Here is a 23911-nt window from a genome sequence, read left to right on the forward strand (position 1 = left end):
TGGGTTCAGCAAAGATTTCTTAAATACAACACAACAAGCATGATTCATAACATTTAAAAAAATTAATCAATAAACTGGACTTCAGCGAAATTAAGACCTTCTGCTCTTCAAAGACACTGTTAAAAGAGAATGAAAAGACAAACCACAAATGGAGAGAAAATATTTGCAAACTGCATATCCAATAAAGAACTTTTATGCAGAATACATACTGAACTCTTAAAACCTGATATCCGAAAACAAACAACAATTTGAACACTACTTCACCAAAGAACATATAAAGACCAAAAAATGCTCAACATCATATATCAGTAGGGAAATACAATTCCATTTATATGACTTCTGGAAAAGTCAAAACTTTAAGGACAGAAAATGTATCTGTAGTTGCCAGAAGCTCAGGTTCAAGTAAGGGGTTGACTACAAAGGGGCACAAGGGAATTTTTTGGATCGATGAACTGTTCTGTATCTTAACTGTGTGGGAGTTATATGACTATGCTTTTGTCAAAATTCACAGACTGTACTCTAAGAAAAGTGAACTTTATATAAATTATATCTTAATTTTTTAAATGAAAAATATTCACATTCTCTAGAAATTCCTACCAAATCATAGCTGACCCCACTGACTCTTTAATTTCTGATTCTTGCCTTTAAAATATACCTATTTTATACAGTGAGTAAGCAGTGCAGCCTCAATGATGTTATATTAGCATGACTAAAGATCAATTTCTCTCTTAGAATTTCAGGCTATAGTCTTTCCTAATTTAATTATGCAGTCATTATTTAAAACTTCCATTGTCTTCTCAACTTTGCATGAGTAAAGACTATAAAACTTGGTCTCCTTTGACTGTCAACTCTATTATTTACTCCATATATAACCAAAACACAATTCTATGCATTGCATTCAGGGAGATATATAAATCTGGATATTCTGATTCTGAACAACCTTAGAAAAGAAAGGAGTATTCTAAGATACTCTGGCAATTCCAAATGACATTGGCACATGAATATATAATAATTTTTTCTAAAACACCTTTTTTCATAATTCCTTGCTCAAAAACCTTAGTGACTCACTAGAGTCACTAAACTTAGCCGGCATTCAAGGTTCTCCATGATTTGGTGTCAATCTGCTGTTCCAATCATATTTCTACCACTCTCAGACACAAATCCTCCATTCTGTACCAAATGGCCTCATGATCTGTTCATTCCAAATTCTGAAATATTCTCTGTGAATTATCTCAGCTTAAACACTCCTAGTTACTATTCATTCAAAAGACTTATATCTTTATTTGAAGACACATTGATTTTACCCTTCTGTGAATTCATGTACATTCATTACCTATGGTATTCATTTGTCATTATAAACAACCTTATATTCCTGTTTTACTTATGAATGTCATTCTCATACTCTATCATAGTTTCTTGAGGGCAGATACTGTTTCTCAAATGCTTCCTGTATCCTCAGGAACACAAAAGGCACTCAACAAATATTTAGAGAAAAAAATTAATGTGGAAGTTAATTATAAATTAATTTTAAATCCCTTTAACTTCAGATTAATTTTAAATTAATTTAAAATACTTACACAACGTTCTGGAAAAGCTTACTTTATAGCTTGAGAAACTAAAGCTAGGGGCACTAGACTTTGCTCCCTGAGATCTGCTGCTATATCACATTCATCTTCGTATTTCCAGAGTTGAATACAATGTCTGACACGTGAAAAACGCTCAAATATTTAAATATTTAACTAAATTTCACTTTCTAAGGCCACAAAGTAGGAAATGGAACCCTGGAGTTCTATCCCAATCCTCCCAAGATTATATTAGTGCTTTGAAATGTTCTCTAATTTCTCATATTTCTTCAGATTCTCCCTGAACAGACTACAAACATCAAAAAGACAAAACTGTGCTTTCTCCCCTCTTTAAAGCACACAGAGCAATTATCACAGGACATGCACAGTAGGCAGGCAATATTTCCATCAGATTTCTTAAAAGTAACAGAAAGGCAGCTTATATATACTTCTCTGCCCCATGAAAAAACACACCAGTTACTACTCTTCTTACTAGGAAGATTTATTTTTCATCATCTTTAGCACAAATTCTAGAATGCTATCTGCCAGGTCCCATGCCCCAATAAATACGCATCCACAAGCAATTATGGAGATAGATAGCTTATGCAGAGGGGGCACTCTTTGGTCAGGTCCCAATGCTGGCCTGTGGTTAGGTGGAAGCGTAAGTGGGGGTGGGGGGGTGGGGGGTGGCCCTGTGATAAATCACTGCCCACTCTGCTTAGGGGTATTTATCACAGCCCGCTGTCAGGTAAATCACTGGAAAAACACCTCTTCGGTAATTAATGTGAAGTGACGGATGGACAGCCCCTGGGCCCATTAATCAGGAACATCAGCAGCCTACTGAGATTATGAATGTCAGGATGCATAAACTGCCGGTGGATCAATAGGCCCAGGAATTCATCCAAGGCTCTCATTTCCGAGGCATCTCCGGTACATTAGGCTCCCTTGACCCCTCCCCCAATCTAAAATGAAAAGCAAGGCTTCAGAACAAAGAGCAAGAGCTGAGGTCTAAAGTGACCACTGCAAGAAAACAGTCAAGGAACCTGGCCATGGCTAGGGAAGTCACCAGGACAGGTAACAAGGGCACAGAGCTATACTGACCAAGAGGCTCTCAGAAGTCTCAGTGCACTGGAAAAGCAGGAAGATAACAGTTAACATTCAATACTCAGAGCCTGATTATCCATTTTAGGGGTAATCCAGCTTCTTGCTTCTAATCTTTTACCCTTTTTCCTGTCCACATTTTCTTTTCTTTCATATTGGCACCACTAATACAGAGTAGAGAGAAATAAGCAATTTCTGCTCTCTAACAACCTAGGTAAAAATTTCAATTTTAGAGGAAAAAGAATCTGTACAAAATAAAATCATTGAATTATCCTTGAATTTAATTTAGCCTCATCCCTCATTACCATGACGAACTGGGAATTGCCAGCAGAAGTAGCCATAGTGTTTACAATTGAGAAAAAGGTGGTCTTCCTGATTCATTAGCATTTACAAAGCTGCCTGCCAATATACGACATGGGTTAAAGGCTAAACTGTGTGGTAGGATTCCAGAGAAATTAAATCAGCTCTTAATTCTATTTCTTCTCCAAGTCAAACAAAACATTCTCCATCAAAAGAGTCTGCTCAACTTGTAAAACAGAATAGACCTGAAAGAGAATTACTGTTTGCTCGTCACCCAAAGTTTAGTCAAATTTTGTATGGGAGATTTGGCTGTGCTTCAGCCTCGTATTGAACACACTCTAGGCTGGCAGTGGCGGGAATGAGACTGCACTTGCTGTCACATCCCGCCAAACCCCAGCGCAGTGCTCTGTGGTCAGACTAAGGCCAGGGCTGCAAGCGTTGGTTAGAAAGTGTCTCAGAGTTACAGCTGCCTGTTCCACTAAATCTCATTTCATCCTACTGATGGATGGATGGACAGATGGCTGCTTGGTGAAAGCAGCGTTATCAAGCAGCTTCTATGGAGCCTCTGAATGATGGATAGCCCTCTTTCTACTTCCTCCAAACCACCATCGATCCAAGCCGTATTTCAACAGTCAGAAGCCCAGTAATATTAAGACACGCAATCAGGTTAAGTTACTTGCAGTGTAAACCTTTAGAACAGAAATTCTAACACCTCTGCTTTGCTGTCAGGAACTAGGCTGAAAATGTTACAGTCCGCTCTTTCTAGATGCTAACCCAATGAATTCCAACAGCTCAAGGCCCAAAGGGAAGAGCTGGGCTCCATTCCTAGGAGCACTTGAAAAGCTAACTTGCCTGCCAAATTTTTTACTAGCCAGTTCTGTGGAATGAATTCTGTAGTTGTAGCGAGCAGATCTGTGACTATGCGTATCCAGTGGAGTGTGAAGCTATTAGAAGCATACAAACCATGCAGAGTTTGTCAGTGATATATAATCACTAGCCTCAAATGTGTTGCGCCCTGGATATACCAAGTAGGCATGACTACCAACATCAAGGAGGGTGATTAAAACCAGGATAGATTAAAATTTTGTCTTTTGCACATAATCCTAAAACGCTGTTTCTATCTAGTTCGCCTGGCTGGCTTCTACTCTCTTGTGTACATATCAAATCATAAGTACTAATCCTTGCCTGTTTTCACAAGTACACTTCTGCATCCACTTGTCTGTCACCTTCTAGACACTTAGCTTGTTTATTTGGACTACATGCCCTCTTTGTTCCTTCCATGTTATCCTGTGCCCTCAGACTCATACAACTGGACTCTATATCAAAGTTACTTCCATTCATGTGGTTAAAGAAATGGACTCTGAATCCAGCTTTGTGATATAGATTCCTAGACCCCACATGCCCTCTCTTTCTAAGCTCACGCATCCCCAGATGACTTCTCTAAATGCTTCACTACCAACTATACCCCAAATCAGCTTGGCTTGGCTCCTGGTCCTGCCCTTCTTGACTGACTCGCTGTCACTCTGAGCCAATGTTCAGAGAATTTGTTTGTATTTGTTTTGGGGGTTAGAAAAATGTCTCAGTGGAGTGGTAATTGTTGTTCTTCTTGCCATAATGGTAGTTTACTTTAATACTTTAATATTTGTGCCTTAAAAACACCTATAGTTCTATTCCTAGCAAAAAGAAAAAGAAAAAAAAATCATGTGCTATTTTTATAAGATATTGCTTAATTATAATGTCTTATCAAGAATAGCACTGTCCTTCACATAAACATTAAAGAATTTTTACAGAATCTTAAATTACATTATTGAAAAAGATTGTATAGGTCAGAATTCAAATAAGGAAATTGAGGATCTGAGCTTGTAATGTGCATGGTTAGATAGATACTAAGTAGCAAAGCAAGACTGGAACCTAGATTTCAATTAAAAGTATTGTGCTTATTTTATTATATTTCTCAGACATCCCACTTTCATCCTTGGGATTTCAAAGGGAGTGAGGGTAATAAGGATTGAATGTCATTTGTATGTGTGCCTGTGTGTTTGTGGGGAGGAAGGTGTCCACAAGTAATTTAAATTTAGCCACTCATACCATTGTGCTTCCCATCAAAGTTGCCAGTGGGTCATCTGAGAGTCACTCTCTACCTTAGAGAACAAAATTAGATGAATCCCTGACAACTAGAAACCACTACCTTTCTCTTCTCCCTTCTTTATCTAGAAGGTTGAAAAGAAAAAAAGCAGAAAGATGTCTAATTCAAGTAGAATCAGAACAGCAAGAGGCTCCATAACTTAAATTAAATGGATAGAGGAGCAATGTGTCCTCTTCATTTCCAAGGATGTCACATACTGGTCAAATACAGAGCACAAGCTGACTGATTGGACTTCACCCTCTGTTGGTCAAAATGTGTCACTGCTGCATTTTCTGATTGTCAAGCTACCTCCATACAGATCTTTATACCTTACAGCTAGCTGAAAAAGACCTTGGAAAATCGTGTTGTATAACCTCCTCATTTTAAAGATGAGGAAACTGTTTGAGGAATTTACTTAAGACTTGTAGCTATCTGAGTGGTAAGTGAGACCAGAATCCAGATCTCCCATCAATTAAACTAAGTAGTTTTATCACCATCATAGCTGCCTTAACCAGTTTTCCACCTAGTATATATACTCAGGATATACTAGCTGAGCAAAGTTTAATCAGGAAGTCAATTGTGCTGCAGAAATAACCACATAATACACATCAAAACCAAATATATTATCCACACTAATGCACACCTTCATTAATGTAAATGATCAGGATGACTTTCCCCTCCCATTCCCACAAAAATGTCCTCAAACATTGGACAAGAACTCTACTACAACTATTCTTAGGACCAGACAAAACATTTCTCCTAGGAATTCAAAAAAAGGCACCTCCTCAGAAAAAATAACTGGTGCTAGGTGAATAATAAGGAATGACAATTCTTTAAACTCTTATTTTATTTCTATATACTCCCTAAGTTCATAGAAAAGCTGTTTTATTTGCATTAACCAAATACACTTTAGAATAATCAATTGTTTTACAAGGCTATCTCAAGCCAACACAAAGATCCTTTCCTTTCACTAAAAAGTCTTTTTATAGAGTTTCTATTTGGTTAAGAAAGATCTATTAAGCAATAGATTAAGCAAGAGAACAGTGACATATTTTTCAAAATCTGCTGCTGTGAATCACATCTAATTACGTTTTCTCTTCCATTAAGGTTTAGGCTCTACAAGCAAAAGTGAAGTAGTGGCAGAGTAGTACCAATAGTAGTAGCAGAGGAAGAGAAAGAAAAATTAAACAGCTACCTACCATTCAATGAGGACTTAGATGTGACAGGGACCGTGCTACATATTTCATATATCTACTTTCTCATTTGATTCCAACTATAATACTATGAGGTAAATATTATTACCTCAATTTTACAAATGAGAAATCTGAAGCTTAAATAACTCAAGATCACACAGCTTCTAAGTGTTGGTTAGGATTTCAAAGTTCCTGCATTTAACTACTACACTAGACTGCCTGATATTCAGCAAGATGATCTCTTACAATCATCTATTAATTTCATAAATATTAACAATTTGCTTAGAATCTGTATAAAGGCATAGCAGCCAAAGAGAGCTCAAAGACTGCTGCAGTAAAACAGGAAAATCAACTAGGATAAGAATGAAAGATTAATGCTTTCATGGCATGACTATTCCCAATAACCTTCCAGACTTAAAAGTGCTGACAATAATAATCTACTATCTCTGAAACTTCCTCATTCACCTTGCCTCATCCTCAAAGCCATATGGTGAAGAAACTCACCAGGTGTCAGGAGAGGAACTCCCTCTCTTCTATTCCCCGTAAGAATAATCTCTATACTTCTTTCTGCCAACTCCCCTGACCATCTGAAAACATTACCCTTCTCTACATACTTCCCTTTCTCCAGAGGCACATGGGAACATGGGAACAATGACCAGTGAAACTGATAACACAGTTCCTAGACTGCAGGAACCTTCAAAGCAGAATATAGAGTGCACTTTCAAATCTGAATCTAAAGAGAAAAGAAACTTGTACATAAAATACCTGCTGCAGAAGGTATTTTCAGATGTCATCTTAAACAGAATATAAGTTACAGTATTTTAATATTAGTCTGCTTCAGACATTTACAGCCTTCGCCTCTGTGCATGCAGTTGAACAAAGAATATAGCTTGCATAACTGGAAGAAACATTTCACAAAAAATCTGAGTATCAAGACAATGAAAGACACTGGATAGATAATTTCAATGGGATCTTGAGGGCCCCAAAATATGTAAACAAACTATGGCATGAAAAGGTTTTTCTTACAACATAACAAAATTCATGCTCCACTGGCCACAGTCGCCATGCATCGGCACCAACTGATTTCATGCTTTACAGGCTGGGAAACAGTCCGCAGCTTAGTCTCTTTCACACTCCACTGATGTGGTAACCCCATGGTTCACCAACTTAACTGTTCCAAATTTAATGTTTGCACCTACTATTGACAACCTCAAAAGGTAGTCAGATCAAAGCTTTAATATAACTGAACAACAGCAATATAATATGTAACAGAAAGGTAGAGAGAAAAGTCTGCTACCTGCTCTGTATACATACCTGGTGGTAGAGAGGAGAGAGGAAAACTCCCTCCTAAAATGTCTTTCCCTCACTATACATCTGGAGGTTGGTCTGTGTTTCTAGACTTATTTGAAATTAGTTCCTCTCCTGGGTCTATCCTGGGTTGCATTGATATCCTATACTTGACAATAAAAGAGTTGAAACGAATAAGGCTTTCAGGGCTGTGCCTCAAACCTGACATACATTAAGCTTGATTTTTTTCTCCTTTAGGATTCACAAACTAAAGCTAATAAACCACTAAGTAAATTTTGAAAGTAGAGACTACTAGGCTTAATCTGTGCTAAGTGTCTTATATATGTTATCTCATTTGACCCCAAGTACATACTAAGGTAGCTATTATTTTCTCAATTTTACAGATGAGAAATCTGAAACTTACTTAAGATCACATAGCTTCCAAGTGTTGGTTAGGATTTCGAAGTCCCTGCACTTAACTACTACAGTAGACTAGAATACATGCCTTCTAAAAAATGGGGTAAAACAAAGCATAGCATAGTTTTAAAAAATAGAAATGCCAAAGTGCAATAATAACAAAAGAGAATAATTGTAAAGGAGATGGAGTACTTATGTTAGAGACATAGTTACAACAACTCTATGTCTCCTTCCTCTTTGTAACTACAGTAACCAAGTGTGAAGGCCAAATGTGGCTAAGAAACAGACACCGAAAGAAGCAAGCTTCATTTTAAAGCAGGCAAAGAAAACATCAGATAATTAATAAAGGCTTCTCTTATACGCAGATTAAAAGTTTACTAATTAGAGTTTCAAGAATAACAAACAATTATCTTAGAATACAGTGGTATCTTCAGAGAACTGCCCCTTTAAGGATCAGGAAGACTGTACAGAGTGCTACAAAAGGCCTTCAAAGTAGAATAATCTACTGAACAAACATGGCTCGGGTACTAAACCGTATTCTAATCTATTATTTTTATGATACAAAAAGCAAGATAAATGTTAAAGGTTGGTAAAAGCTAACAATAGGTGATGGTATTTTCTTGCAGCAAACAAATATTTATTAAGTGCACATACTGTACTGAGACCTATGCTGGGACAGTGGAAACTGTAAAGTTGGACCACAGGTAAGAACATGGTTTGAACCACATGAATAATGTAGCCTCCTCTTTAAGTTATCTCTACCTAATTGGGAAGATAAGAAATTTAAAAAAAAACAAAAAGAGTTGTTTTAAGGTAGTATATAACTGCCAAACAAAGAGAAAAGTTGTAAATGATAAAAAGAGAGCTATCACTTAGGGCCTGGAACAGCTGAAGAAGATGTCGTAAGGTAAGAGGAACTGGAAGCTGGTATGTAGACTGAGAATTGAAGGGAGATATTCCAAGTAAAAGGAATAGCCTGAACAATTTGAAGAGGCAGTAAGTTAAAAAGCATTATTTTGGGACTTCCCTGGTAGCGCAGTGGTTAAGAATCTGCCTGCCAATGCAGGGCACACGGGTTCGAGCCCTGGTCTGGGAAGATACCACATGCTGCGGAGTAACTAAGCCCATGCACCACAACTACTGAGCCTGCGTTCTAGAGCCCACAAGCCACAACTACTGAGCCTGTGTGCCACAACTACTGAAGCCCACACGCCTAGAGCCCGTGCTCCACAACATGAGAAGGCACTGCAATGAGAAGCCCGCGCACCGCAACAAAGAGTAGCCCCTGCTCGCGGCAACTAGAGAAAGCCTACGTGCAGCAACGAAGACCCAACACAGCCAAACATAAATAAATAAAATACATAAATTTAAAAAAAGCATTATTTTGGAGACAGCTATAGAAACTACTAGAGCCAAAGGTTCAATATAGGAAACTGTGGAATATTCTGCCAGAAAGATTATTTTCAGCCTGGAGGGCCTTCAACACTAGGTTTAGACATTCAATACCCCAAGCAATGGAGAGTCAAGTCTAGACCCTACAGACAATTCCTGAGAAATGATACTATTACTGTGTCTCTAGTTCTCCATACCTTCCCTTACACCATCTGCCCATTCATTTACCCTGTCATCTTTTTTAATAGGTACCATCAGGTAAAGGTGGTAAGATAGCACACAACGTTAACACTGACATCTCTCTTATGCTTGCTTAACCCGATGGTATCGATGAGCAAGTGTAACATTTAACCAAAACCCAGAAACAGGATCAACAGGAGGGATGGGCTCCAAAACAATGTGCCCCAAGTCTAATCCCATACTCAGTAACAAACATTATATCTAGGGGAGCAATCAAATACACTTATTTTGTATAACCATTCTCACAATCAGAGAAAGAATTGAACCAAAGCTTGCCCCACATTATTTTCTACTGCACAATCCAAATAATACCCAGAAACTCATGCCTTGATACCTGATGAAGACCCCTATAGTTGGCCAAGTGTTTCTGAAACAAATAGCTGGTGATATATGTATATGTGTATAAAATCTAATAAACAAATAAGTAACAGGATATACATTTGTCTGAGATAAAAGCCCAGTCATTTTGGATCTAGATATGGTAACTGGCCTTACTACCACTGCAACAGTTCCTAGAAAAGATAAGACCCATCCCCATTACCCTGATTTTTATAGTTTCATTTTCTAGCATGAAGTGATATTTCTAGTCTCTTCAAAACTTTTCAATCTATCCAATCCCTACTCTCATCAATAGAACATCTAACCTTACAGTTTTGAAGACAGAATGAAACGATAACAGCTTGAAAGGAAAAGTGAAACACACTACTTCTACCCCACCAAAACCAACTCCAGCTGTTCGTTTCACAGTTGTATCAGCAGAGCTAACAAGGAGAATAGCTAACATTCTAATTGCCCACAGAACCTGAGTTGCTCTGCTCTTCTCTCATTTCTCCCCCTTCCCATCTCCTCTGTAACTTGCACACGACCACCTCACTCTGCTGTCCATCCTCCCCAACTGCTGCCCAACAATTCACAGGCTGCCACAGATTGTCAGTACTGTGTTTGGGGACTTGAGAATTACCCCTGTGGGACAGCGCAGTGTGTTAGGACAGCATTTGCCCGGACACAATGTCGCTCTTTATAGCCAGTTGCAAATTAGTTTCTTCTTAAAAAAAATAATACTCCCAATAAGACAGGTACAAGGAGATTTTAAATAACCAAGATTAAAACTCACTTGGTTTGCTCTGAGATCTGGGCTGTTTCAGAGTCAGGTACAATAAAATCCCATGCCTCTACTCACATGAGCCACGCACATCATCTAGGAACATCTGAAGTCAGCTTTCCGATGCTAACAGAAGCAAAGAGGCTACCAAAAAACATATCAAAGGAGAATCTTCCTTCCCCTTTTTTCTGTGCCTATGGCTCCTCATCCTTAAATTTTATTTGACAGTACTTTGTTTTAAGCTCAGCTCTCAATATCAACATTTACCTCTCACTATGTTTTGCTGTGCAAAACCACTTAAAAGGAAATTCTGGAAATCACCAGTATCGCTTCATTATAGTTTCCATCCAATTCTTTGCCATGTGCTTCAGCAGCACACAAGTACAGTCATCTTCTGACAGTTGCTGTGACTGACCCTCTGAAAAATCCTTCATCTTATATATCAGCTTCCCGGTTGCCACTGGCTACACATGAGAGTCAGAAGCTGGAACAGACTGAAAAGATCATCAGAGGATGTGGGGAAGAAAAACCTCTCACAAAACAGCAGGTCATATCAACTTAAGTCTTCTTAGAAAAAAGAATTAATTAAAAATAAATACCTACAGAGTAATATTTTAAAAATTAAAATCAGTTTCACTAGTTATCTAATTAGTTTTCATTTCTAAGTTCTTTGATAGCATTACTCATTCTGCTTTATTATGCTTTACTGAGGATTTAATTGCCCATCTAGTCTTCCCAAATCAGTTCATCAAACCCCTACAATAAAACTGCATCTTTGCTGCTCCCTATCTGAACTACAGGGAAGCTACAGCTGGACAGGACGGATGTTAATTCCCAGTTCTTACAGTAGAAAGAGACTGAAAAGAGCAAAGATAGTAATTCAACTTTGAGAACCAATTCCAATATTTAACCAGCCCCTGTTCTCTCTACAACAAAACCAAAATTTAAGAAAGACAGTGAATAGAAACAAGAAAATCTTCAAAAGACCCTGAACATCTTTTAGGATATTGCCACTTTCAAACTTGTTTTACATGAGAGTTACAAAATAAAATGACACTTAAAAAACAAACTATAAGCAAACAAATAGAGTAAATAAACAATATTTCTAAAATATGCATAAGTATAGTTAACTGACTTACCAAATAAGTGACATTTATCTTTTGAATAATAAAACTCTACAACGTGCAGATAGACTGTGTCTGAGGCAAATGGTACAAAAAGTCCCGTTCTGACAGATAGCAGCCTCACCTGGAAAATAATAGTAATAAAAGTTATTTTTATAAAAATATGTAGTTATCACTTCTTTGACACCTGTCTGTGCATTGAACTTTCAGGATCTCATTTCAGGAATACTAACAGTTTAACACAATGATTTACCATAGAATGTGCAATGAAAATAAACACACACACTTTTTAGAAGCTCAACAACAAAACAGAAAAAGGAAATGTCATCTTCTCTCATTCTCAGCCCTCTGAGAACTAGTCTGAGGGGGACAAAACATCTACTAACTGCCATCAAAAAAAAAGAGAGAGATAAGAAAATAATACAAATGATCAAAACACAAAAAGATGTTCAACTTCTAGTCATTACTATAGTTCTAACTTTTAGGATGGCACATGGTGGATGTTCAAAAGAATATGCTGAGTGGATGGCTGGCTGGATGAATAAAAAATAAACCTTATCAGTTAGCAAAGAAAAAATAAATCACATCAGTTAGCAAAGAAATCCAAAATAAATATATTTTTTTACCCATCAAACTGGCAAAGATGAAAAAAAGAGCAATAAGGTCCTGTTTTGGTAAGTACAGACTGAATAGGACTCCACACTGTTCATGGAGGTACACATTTTATTAATGTAGAAAGCATTTTAACAATATTTCAAACTCTTTTATATATCAAAAGACCTTTGGACCAGACAATTCTCCTTCAAAGAATTTATCATAAGGAAATAACTGGATTTCTACAGGATACTTATTCCAGAACTATTTATAATAGTGAAAAATTATAAATAACTTTAATGTCCATCTATATGGGCCAGGTTAAATTACGGTACGTTTATACTATGTAAAACAATACAGACATTAAAAAGAATAATGTGGGGCTTCCCTGGTGAAGCAGTGGTTAAGAATCCGCCTGCCAATGCAGGAGACACGGGTTCAAGCCATGGTCCGGGAAGATCTCACACGCTGCAGAACAACTAAGCCTGTGTGCCACAACTACTGAGCCCGTGTGCCACAACTATTGAAACCCACACGCCTAGAGCCTGTGCTCCCAACAAGAGAAGCCACCACAATGAGAAGCCTGCACACCACAACGAAGAGTAGCCCCCACTCACCGCAACCAGAGAAAAGCCCGCGTGCAGCAACAAAGACCCAACACAGCCAAAAATAAAATAAATTTATTTTAAAAAAAAAAGAATAATGTAGTTCTACAAATATTGGCATAAAAATCTACAAACCATATTAATAAGTTTTTAAGAAATGGAGAATTTAACAAGAAGTGTTCAAAAACAATATAAAGAAAACTTTAAAACATTCCTGAAAGACAAAAAGTAGATTTGAACAAATGGAAAGATATTCCTCATTCTTGGATGGAAAACTCAACATCATAAAGATGTCAGTTCTTCCTAATTTATAAATTTAATGTAATCCCAATAAAAATCTCAATATGAACAAGCTTTTTTACAGAGACAGACAGCTGATACTAAAATTCAACAGAAAAATAAACTTGTAAGAATAGCCAATAAAACATTAAAAAATTTTAAAGTTAGCCCTTGATATACTATCAAGCCTCTATAATTAAAACAGTGTGATAATGATGCAGGAATAGACAAACTGGTGTAAAAGAACAGAAGTCCAGAAATAAACTCAATGGAAACTTAATATAGGATAAAGGTGGCATCTCAAGATATTGGGCAAGACTGTACTTTTTAAAGAAAATATGTTGAAACAACAAATTAGCATCTAGAAAAATATTATTAACTCATACATTATGCATTAAAGTAATTCCAAATGAATCAGGGATCCAAATGTAACAACTAAAACCATACAAGTACTATAAGAAAACGTGTGTGAATTCCTCTTTACCCTGGGTAAAGGGAAAGGTTTTCTAATTATAACCCAAAATTCAGATGCAACAAAAGACTGAAAAATTGGACCACATAAAAGCTCAAACACATGCACACACGCACAGACACACAGACACACAGACACACACACACACAGTAAAAGATAACTGACAAACTGGGAGAAAATATGTGTAACATATATCACTATAAACAGCTAATATACCTAATATATATATATATATTTTAAAAGACCCTTAAAAATTGAGGGAGAACACATAAAAAACCTGATAGAAAAATGAATTTAAAAATACAAGACAATTCACACAAAAAGATATTAAAATGGCCTTTATATATTCTATGAAAAGACCATTAACTACTACTAAGTGAATATTAAAACTATATCGAGATACTATCTAACTATAAATAGGTTAGCAAAAATTTAAAAGCATACCAACATACTCTGACCTCTGATGAGGTTGTGGGAAAACTCATGCATTGCTGGTGGGAATTCAAATTCATACAACCCCCACAGAAAGGGATTTAGCAATACTTAGGAAAACTATATTTGCTTTTAAACTTTTGACCCAACTCTCCTATTTTAGGGATTTACCCAAACATATATTTCCAACGTACAAAAATATATATAAACAACGTTAGTACTGCAGCAATGTTTATAAATTCAAAATACTGGAAACGGCCATAAGAGAATGGTTAACATCCTCACAATAGAGTACTATGCAACCGCAAGAGGGAGGAAAAGACAAAGGGAGGGAGGGAGGGAGGGCGAGCTCTACAAATTTTTCTACAAATTGATATGGAGTGGATACCAAAATATATTTAAGTGAAATGTTAAATTAAAAAAGCAAAGTACTATCTATAGTATGCTAAATTTTGTGTAAAAAGTTAAGAAATAAGAAAATAAACGTGTATCTCCTCATTCCTGGGGGAAAAACACAGAAGAAGGATAATTCAGAGAATGATAAGATTGGTTACCTATAGAGGGTGGGTGGAAATAGGGTGAAAAGGAAGAAGAAATGGGTGACAATGCTTTGAGTATATATATATTTTTTTAATACAATTCTGACTTTTGGAACCATATTAATGTTTCACATGCTCAAAAATAAATAAGATCAATTAGGATAGGGAGAAAAACTTAGAATACAATAGAAATGAACTGTATTTCAAATAACTAACATAACCACGTTATAGGAAGAATGTTGGGGAGAGAAAACTAATCCAAGTAACTTTTGAACATGGTTTCTTGCTCAGTGATGTCCAATAGAAAGACAATGGATGCCACATATGAAATTTAATATTTTCTAGTAGCCACATTAAAATAAAAATAGGTAAAATTAATTTTATTAATTTATTTTACCTAACATATCTAAAATATTTCAACATATAACAACCATATTATTTAAATATTAATGAGGTATTTCACATTTCTTATTTCATACTAAGTTTACAAACTGTGTACAGTTCACACTCACAACACATCTCAATTCATGTGGTTAGTGGCTACTTTATTGGCCAGTGGAGATTTAGACTATATGCCCATAGGCTACAGGAAAAAACTATAAACAAGTATTGAACTCTACTTACTAGGTGTCTTTTAAGTAGTGGTATGAGTTAGCAATTCTTAAACTATTTTCTAGTATTCCAGGATTAGGCCAATAAGTAAAAACATGAATAATGGGGGCAGGTTTCTCACTTTTGGAAGAGGGAGTTATAAATACAGAATGAATAAACCCTGTAGTGTTGGACTGGAATCAGAGGTATCAATATAAACTCATTGCTTTCAGGAGACAGATAAAGATGTATATGAGCGTGTGTGGACACACACACATATCACATATTTCTATTTCCTAGATGCCTACTGAAAGGGCCTAAAAGCAATGATACTGACACCCAGCAGCACTGTCAATGGACATCTAGAGTCCAGATCCTGGCTTATAGAGCCATTCTCTACTAAAACAAACCAGAGCTCTTTGAGGAAATAACTTATTGTAGGACTCAGGCTGGGAGAGTGCAAGATAAGCCTAGAACATCTTGTGGTAAAAAGTGAGGAAGTGCTCCAAGAATGACAAGGGCAAGGCAAAAGGAGACAGGAATCAGCTTGAATGGGGCTCCCACTGACCAAATCAGGAACAGCGTCAAAATAAATAATGAAATAAAGTATTATAAATAAGTGTAGAAGACATGATGGAATTAGAAAATCACCATTTAGGAACCATCATGAAAATGATTCAGGCAGAAATCACCAATGGATACTAAAGTTAGTGAGCAGAAGTTCAAGGAGTAACAGGATATTTATAAAATCTCGAAGTATTTTTGCAAAGATGCCTCAAAATTACAAACAAAATGTCAATGCACTTAATCCCACTGAACTGTACACTTAAAAATGGTTAAAGTGATAAAATTTTATGTTATGTATATTTTACCACCAAGAAAAATTATAAAAGGAAAAATAGTGGAAAACCTGGCAGATACTACCTTAATGAAGTGATCCAAGATCACATTACTAATATTTCAACATCCTGTGCCTCCTGACATGATGCCCTGAGAAGCATAACATTACTTCTGTGGTACTCCTGCCAGAAACGGATAACCTGAATCCAGTCATGAGAAAACAGCAGATATACCCAAATTACAAGCATTTTACAAAATAACTGGCCTGTACTCTTCAAAAATGGCAATCTCATGCAAAAACAAAGACCGAGGAAATGCTCCAGATTAAAGGAAACTAAAGAGACATGACAACTGAATACACTTCATGAGCCAGAATTTTCTTCTGCTATAAAACAGTACATTATTGGGACAATGAGTGAAATGTGAAAAAGTCTGTGGACTACATAATAATATTAAATCAATGTTAATTTCCTGATTTTGACACCTGTACTGTGCATTCATACAAGAATGTCCTTGTTTTTAGAAAATGCACTCTGAAGTATTTAAGTATACAGGGGAATAGGTCTGTACCTTACTCTCAAACAGTTCAAGAAACAAATATTGCAGGTTGGGGGAAAGAGAGGGAGAAAGGAAATACAGTCAAGTGTCAACATTTGGGGTATCTGGGTACATTTTTTGTACGTTCTTGTAATTTTCTGTAGTGTGAAATAATGTCAACATAAATTAAACAGAAAAAAGATGTTAGCACAGTACCTGGCACATAAATCAAGTACATAAATCAAAACAAAGAAGACACGGGATATGGAAAACAGGATATCCAACACAAGAGAGAAGTGAAAGAATATTGGTGAACGGGAATTCCAGGATGCTAACTGTGAGCTAGAAGTAGAACGCAACCATTTCAGATGAAAGCTCTGTGACAGAGACAGGCATGTTGAAGGCAGTCATCCCCAGGCTCTCTGCCATAGTACCATATTTTTAATACAACACAACTACTAGAGAATGTGCTCCACTCAAGCAAGAGGGTAAATGAAAAAGATAAGAGTTCCAACAATATTGGGAATCATACCCAAAACAGAGAAAAGTCTAAGGACGACAACAAAGGAAAATCAGCCCAGGAAAAGAGCGGTGCAGCAGGCCCAAATAGTAGGCTCAGACAAGAGGACAAAGAAAGTCTCCAGAAGAGAAATTTCCAAGAATTTTTTTAAAAAAGAAAGAAAATTTGAAATGACAGATTACTGTCACTGACCTTGTGGAAAACTGCACTTAGAGGCCACTATTTAAGACACTATAAGCAAATAAAATTTGCACAGACATAATAATGTAAACACAACATTAACTATTTGATTTAACCAAATATTGTAACAGAAACTGGGAGGCCAGGGGAGGAGTAGCAGTGGTGACTGTGGTTTAAGAACAATAAAACTGGGCTTCCATTGAGATATAATTCACATACCATAAAATTCACCACTTTACAATGTACAATTCAGTAGTTTCTAGCATATTCACAAGACAGTGCAATCATCACCGCTATCTAATTCCAGAGCACTTTCATCACCCCAAAAGAAACTCTGTGTCCATTAGCAGTCACTCCTCATTTTCGCTTCCTCTCAGCCCCTGGCAACCACTGATCTATTTTCTATCTTTGAACATCTCATATCTATGTTATCATACAACATATGGTCTTCTGTTTTTGGCTTCTTTAACTTAAGCATAATGTTTTCAAGGTTCATCCATGTTGTAACATGTGTTAGTACTTCATTCTTTTTTATGGCTGAATGACATTCCATTGTATGGGTGGATATACAACATTTTGTTTAGTTATTCATCAGCTGATGGGCATTTATGTTGTTTCCACTTCTTGGTTATTATGAATAGTACTGCTTTGAACATTTGTGTACAGGTTTTTGTGTGGATGTGTGTTTTTATTTCTCTTGGGCATATATGTAGAAGTGGAACTTCTGGGTCATATGGAAATTCTATGTTTAAATTTTTGAGGAACTACCAAACTGTTTTCCAAAGCAGCTACACAATTTAAAATTCCCATCAGCAATCTATGAGTGTTCAAATTTCTCCACATCCTTGCACATGTGTTATTATCTGTTACTGATTATAGCCATCCTTGTGAATGTGTATTAGTATCTTGTGATTTTCATTTTTATTTCCTAATGACTAATGATGTTGAGTATCATTTCAGGTACTTATTGGCCATTTGTATATTTTCTTTGGTGAAATATAATGAAAAATTTAAAAAAAAAAAAAAAAAAAAAAAAAAAAACTGGGCTTCCCTGGTGGCACAGTGATTAAGAATCCGCCTGCCAAGGCAGGGGACATGGGCTCAAGCCCTGGTCTGGGAAGAACCCAACCTGTCACGGAGGAACTAAGCCCATGCGTCACAACTACTTTATCTGCGCTCTAGAGCCCGTGAGCCACAACTACTGAGCCTGCATGCCACAACTACTGAAGCCCACGCGCCTAGAGCCCGCGCTCCGCAACAAGAGAAGTCACCGCACCACAACGAAGAGTAACCCCCGCTCGCTCCAACTAAAGAAAGCCCGCGTGCAGCAACGAAGACCCAATGCAGCCATAAATAAATAAATAAATAAATTTATAAGAACAATAAAACTTTCTCTATCATAATAGAAACACAACATATAATGAATAAATTGGTGAATCAAAAGACAGCATTACACACATATTATTTTAAAATATGGAGATATGTAAATGCAAGAAGGAACAGCTTAAGGAATTGAAAGTGGTTACCTTTAGGGAGAGGACTAGAGAGAGTGGGCAGGAATGACACAGTAACTATTCACTATATTTTGTTATAAACCCTTTTTAAACTACATCTATTTTAAACTATATGTCTGTTGACAAAATATAAATAGCAACATATGAACTTCTCATCTTAAATATATGGTTCATCATTCAAAAATATATAAATAAAACATTTTCAATTGAAAGGGACAAAAATCCTAGGGAAAACATATCCCCCTTTTTGTTAGAAGACCTTCATATTTCCAACACTAAAAGAACATAAACATACAAAATATGGAAGCTTTAAAAATAAAAAAAAACTCTAAAGCAAATAATTACCAATTTAGTGGATAGAGATAATTCAGCCATGGTAATACTAGGAAGATTGTAGGTCTGACCTTACTTACAAATTCATTAATGATCAGGAGAGTGCAAATAACACATTTAATTAAATATGCTCATTTATCTATTTTGGGAAGTATTAACAGCAGTGAGAGAGAGAGTGGTAATATAAAAGGACAGAGACAGATTAAAAACAGTGGCCCAAAACAACCAAATTGGAGAGTGGATAGAAGACTAGGTAAAATTAGAAGCTTAAAACAACTAAAGAAAGATATCAGAGGCTTAATTATCATCAATTTTACTGCATGCTGCTGCCATATGAAGAAATTCTGGCAAACACTAATGTTAAGTGAGAAGATATATATATTATATATATAATATATATGTATATGTCACACATGCATACATATATATACATACCCATAATCTTTTTCATTATAAGAGACTGATAATCCTAATTAAGTAGGGATTCATGAAGGGAGTACACCCTAAAAACAAAGTACTGTTGATGCAATTTGATAAGAGTAGTTTCATACTCATAGTTTTGCCAAGTACTGAAACTCTTATCAAGGATTACCAATAATGAATTAAACTATCCTAAAGACAATTAACTCTGTTATCTACCCCATAATCCTCATCTAGCTACCCTTGGATTATCCTTATTGTTCCTGTTTTTTCTTCCCAGGCACTGACCATTCAAAATAGCTTACATTTCCCAACCTCTCCTGCAGGAAGATGTGGCTACATGACCAATGGAATATGAGCAAAAGTGGTACATATAACTTTCAGGAAGTATCCTTAAAGGGAGGGAGATATGTTCTTCTCTTCCTCCTTTCTGCTGGTTCGAACGTGGATGAAAAGGCTGGAACTCCAATAGCCATTTTAGACCATCAAGTGAATCCATGCACAGTGGAGCAACAACATGACACCATGATAAACCACAACAGTCCTAGACTACTTCTGGAATTCGTGACATCGAGAGAAATGAAATCTATCATGCTTAAGTCTCTGTTATTTGGTTGCAAACAAATCTAATCCTAATTAATATAACCTCTATACTAATGTACACTCCTTGTTTTCTTTCGTTCTCTAAACAATCTTCCACTGCCCTTCTGCTGGCTCGTTTTCTGCCTCCCACTCCCTTACTATGAATATTCCCCAATATTCCATCCTTGGTCTTTTCTGCTCTTCTCCCACTAAGTTCTAGATCAAACATTCTAAAAAACCTCATCACTATATGTCTGATCATTTATCTGGAGCTCTACTTTTATCTCCAGCTGTCTATCATTCCATTTGTACAAGACATAATTAAACAGGAACACAAGTGATTTTTAAAACAAAAAAGATAAATAGCCAAAGTGGTGGTGGTAGCAGTAGTGGTAGTTGTTGTGATGGTAATAAACAGCTAATATTTACTGAGCTTTTAATATTTGCCAGGCATTGTTCTAAGAGCTAACCCTCACAATAATCCTATGAAGTAGGGCATATTATCACCATCCTCATTTTAAAAATGAGGAAACTGAGACCCAGACAAGTTAACTAACTTACTCAATACACAAGACTAATGTACTAAAGAGATCATTCAAGTCTAGGCTTCCAGAACCCACCCTCTTAACCAGCGTGCACTAGCACCTTTTCTAAGGATGCTATCACAGCTTTTTAAGGTTGTCCTCAGCAACGATGATAGTTATTTAAATATCTACCATGGTAATAAATTTCATGCCTCTGCAGATTAACTTTTAGGAACTGTCAAATATCACTTAGAAATAAAAATGGTAAATAAGATGAGTGATCAAGCAAGATAATACTCTTGGGCACAAAAGATATGACCATAAAGTAATGAGACCGGTTTTCTTATATGGTTCTATTGGTTCTGAAAGCAGTTCCAAAAGACAAATTCCAAAGAATATTTATTTGCTAGAATAAATGCATGGTCTTAAAAATGGATTACTTTCAAAGGGACAGCATTCATTTATATTATTAAGTTCTTTATTTTTAAAGCACCAGATTTTTTCAACTACCACTCAAATTATCTAATACCTAAAACTTGTATTAGAAGTTGAACTCATTATCTTTCTCCCTAGACCTATCTGAGATCCTTTCTCAGATAATGTCATTATCAAGACACCATAATAGGGACTTCCCTGGTGGTCCAGTGGTTGGGACTTCGCCTTCCAATGCAGGGGGTGCAAGTTCAATCCCTGGTCGGGGAGCTAGGATCCCGCATGCCTCGAGGCCAAAAAACCAAACATTAAAAAACAGAAGCGGGGCTTCCCTGGTGGTGCAGTGGTTGAGAATCTGCCTGCCAATGCAGGGGACATGGGTTCGAGACCTGGTCTGGGAAGATCCCACATGCCGCAGAGCAACTAGGCCCGTGAGCCACAATTACTGAGCCTGCGCATCTGGAGCCTGTGCTCCGCAACAAGAGAGGCCGCGATAGTGAGAGGCCCACGCACTGCGATGAAGAGTGGCCCCCACTTGCCGCAACTAGAGAAAGCCCTCACACAGAAACGAAGACCCAACACAGCCATAAATAAATAAATAAATAAATAAAATTTAAAAAAAAAAAAAACAGAAGCAATACTGTAACGAATTCAATAAAGACTTTAAAAATGGTCCACATCAAAAAAAATCTTGAAAAAAAAGACACCACAATACACTTGATTTGTCAGGCTCAAAACTTTGAGGTATTCCGACTCTTTCAGCTTTTCTAACCCCATTCTTATTGCTCTTCCTCCACAAGAGCTATCATGTTTTCTATTTCCATATTATTCCACGATTGTCCTATTGAGATACCCTAGAGCCACTCCCTACTTGAGATTATCCCACAAAGCTACCAGGACAACCTTTCTCAAATACTGTTTTCATCATATGACTTTCAACAAAAATACCATCATCTATAGGATCAAATCTAAGTTCTTCAGCCTAGCCTTCAAAGCTTCCCATTAATTCTTCATTATCCCCATAGACATGTAAACCTAACAAATCACATCTCTTTACTACTCACCATCATCAGTAAAATCAAACCTTCCATTTGTGCAATATTGTTAAAATACCCTTTTTGTCTCATTCAGTTCACATATATTGTACCTTTTTGCTTCTAACGTCTCATCACCCTATGTGGAATTTTCTTCTGTCCTCTCAAGTCAATTTGTCATTCTATCCCTCTAAAGTCAATTTGTCATTCTATCACTTCCTTCAAGATCCTCCTCTTCCATGAAGCCCTAATAACCTCAAATAGATACTGCTATATTTTGCATTCCTCAACATATAGTTCATCTAGTAGAATGGGAAGAATTGCAAAGATTGACCGGACTATGTAACAAAATAGAGAGCCCAGAAATAAACCCACACTTATATGGTCAATTAGTCTATGACACCGGAGGCAAGAATACACAATGGGGAAAATATAGTCTCTTCAATAAACGATGTTGGGAAAACTGGACACCCACATGCAAAAGAATATAACCTGACCTCTTTCTTACACCAAATACAAAAATAAACTCAAAATGGATTAAAGTCTTAAATGTAAGACCTGAAACCATAAAACTGCTAGAAGAAAACACAGGCAGCATGCTCTCTGACATCAGTCTTAGCAATATTTTTTTGGATCTGTTTCCTTGGGCAAGGGCAACAAAACCAAAAATAAACAAATGGGACTACATCAAACTCAAGCTTTTGCAAAGCATCAGCAAAATGAAAAGGCAACCTACTGAATGGGAGAAGATATTTGCAAATGATATGTTCGATAAGGAGTTAATATCTAAAATATATGAAGAACTTGTACAACTCAATGTCAAAAATTTAAAAATGGGCAGAGGACCTAAACTGACATTCTTCCAAAGACATACAGTTGGCCAACAGGCACATGAAAAGATGTTCAACACCACTAACCATCAGGGAAATGCAAATCAAAACCACAATGAGATACTACCTCACACCTGTCAGAATAGCCATAATCAAAAAGACAAGAAATAACAAGTGTTGCGAGGATGTGGAGAAAAGGGAAACCTCGTGCACTGTTGGTAGGAATGTAAATTGGTACAACCACTATGGAGGTTCCACAAAAAATTAAAAATAGAACTACCATATGATACAGTAATTCCACTTCTGGGTATTTATCCAAGGAAAACAAAAATACTAATTCAAAAAGGTATATGTACTACAATGTTCACTGCAACCTTACTTACAATAGCCAAGACATGGAAACAACCTAAATGTCCATCAATAGATGAATGGATAAAGAACTTGTGGCATTTTTACAATTAAATATTATTCAGCCATTAAAAAAAGAATGAAATCTTGCCATTTGTGACAACATGGATGGACATAAAGAGTATTATGCTAAGTAAAATAAGTCAGACTGAGAAAGACAAATACTGTATGATTTCACTTATATGTGGAATCTAAAAAACAAAACAAATGAACAAATAAAACAAATGAACAAACACAACAAAATAGAAACAGGCTCAAAAATATAGAGAACAAAATGGTGGTTGCCAAAAGGGAGAGTGGTGGGGAGTGACGGGTCAAATAGGTGAAGGGGATTAAGATACAAAATTCTAATGATAAAATAAATGTCACAAGGATGTAATATACAGCATAGGGCATACAGTC

General features: G+C 36.5%; 1 protein-coding gene across 1 annotated transcript in view; it reads right to left on the minus strand.

Moving 5' to 3' along the window:
- R3HCC1L (R3H domain and coiled-coil containing 1 like) overlaps positions 1-23911 on the minus strand; it is a 92880-nt gene that overhangs the window by 59365 nt on the left and 9604 nt on the right. Inside the window, exon 2 of the mRNA XM_036829595.1 lies at positions 11859-11967. The gene's annotated coding sequence lies outside the window, so the exon portion shown is untranslated. The remainder of the gene's footprint in view (positions 1-11858; positions 11968-23911) is intronic.

This window comes from Balaenoptera musculus, chromosome 16, assembly GCF_009873245.2.
Source record: "Balaenoptera musculus isolate JJ_BM4_2016_0621 chromosome 16, mBalMus1.pri.v3, whole genome shotgun sequence".
Lineage (NCBI taxonomy): Eukaryota > Metazoa > Chordata > Mammalia > Artiodactyla > Balaenopteridae > Balaenoptera > Balaenoptera musculus.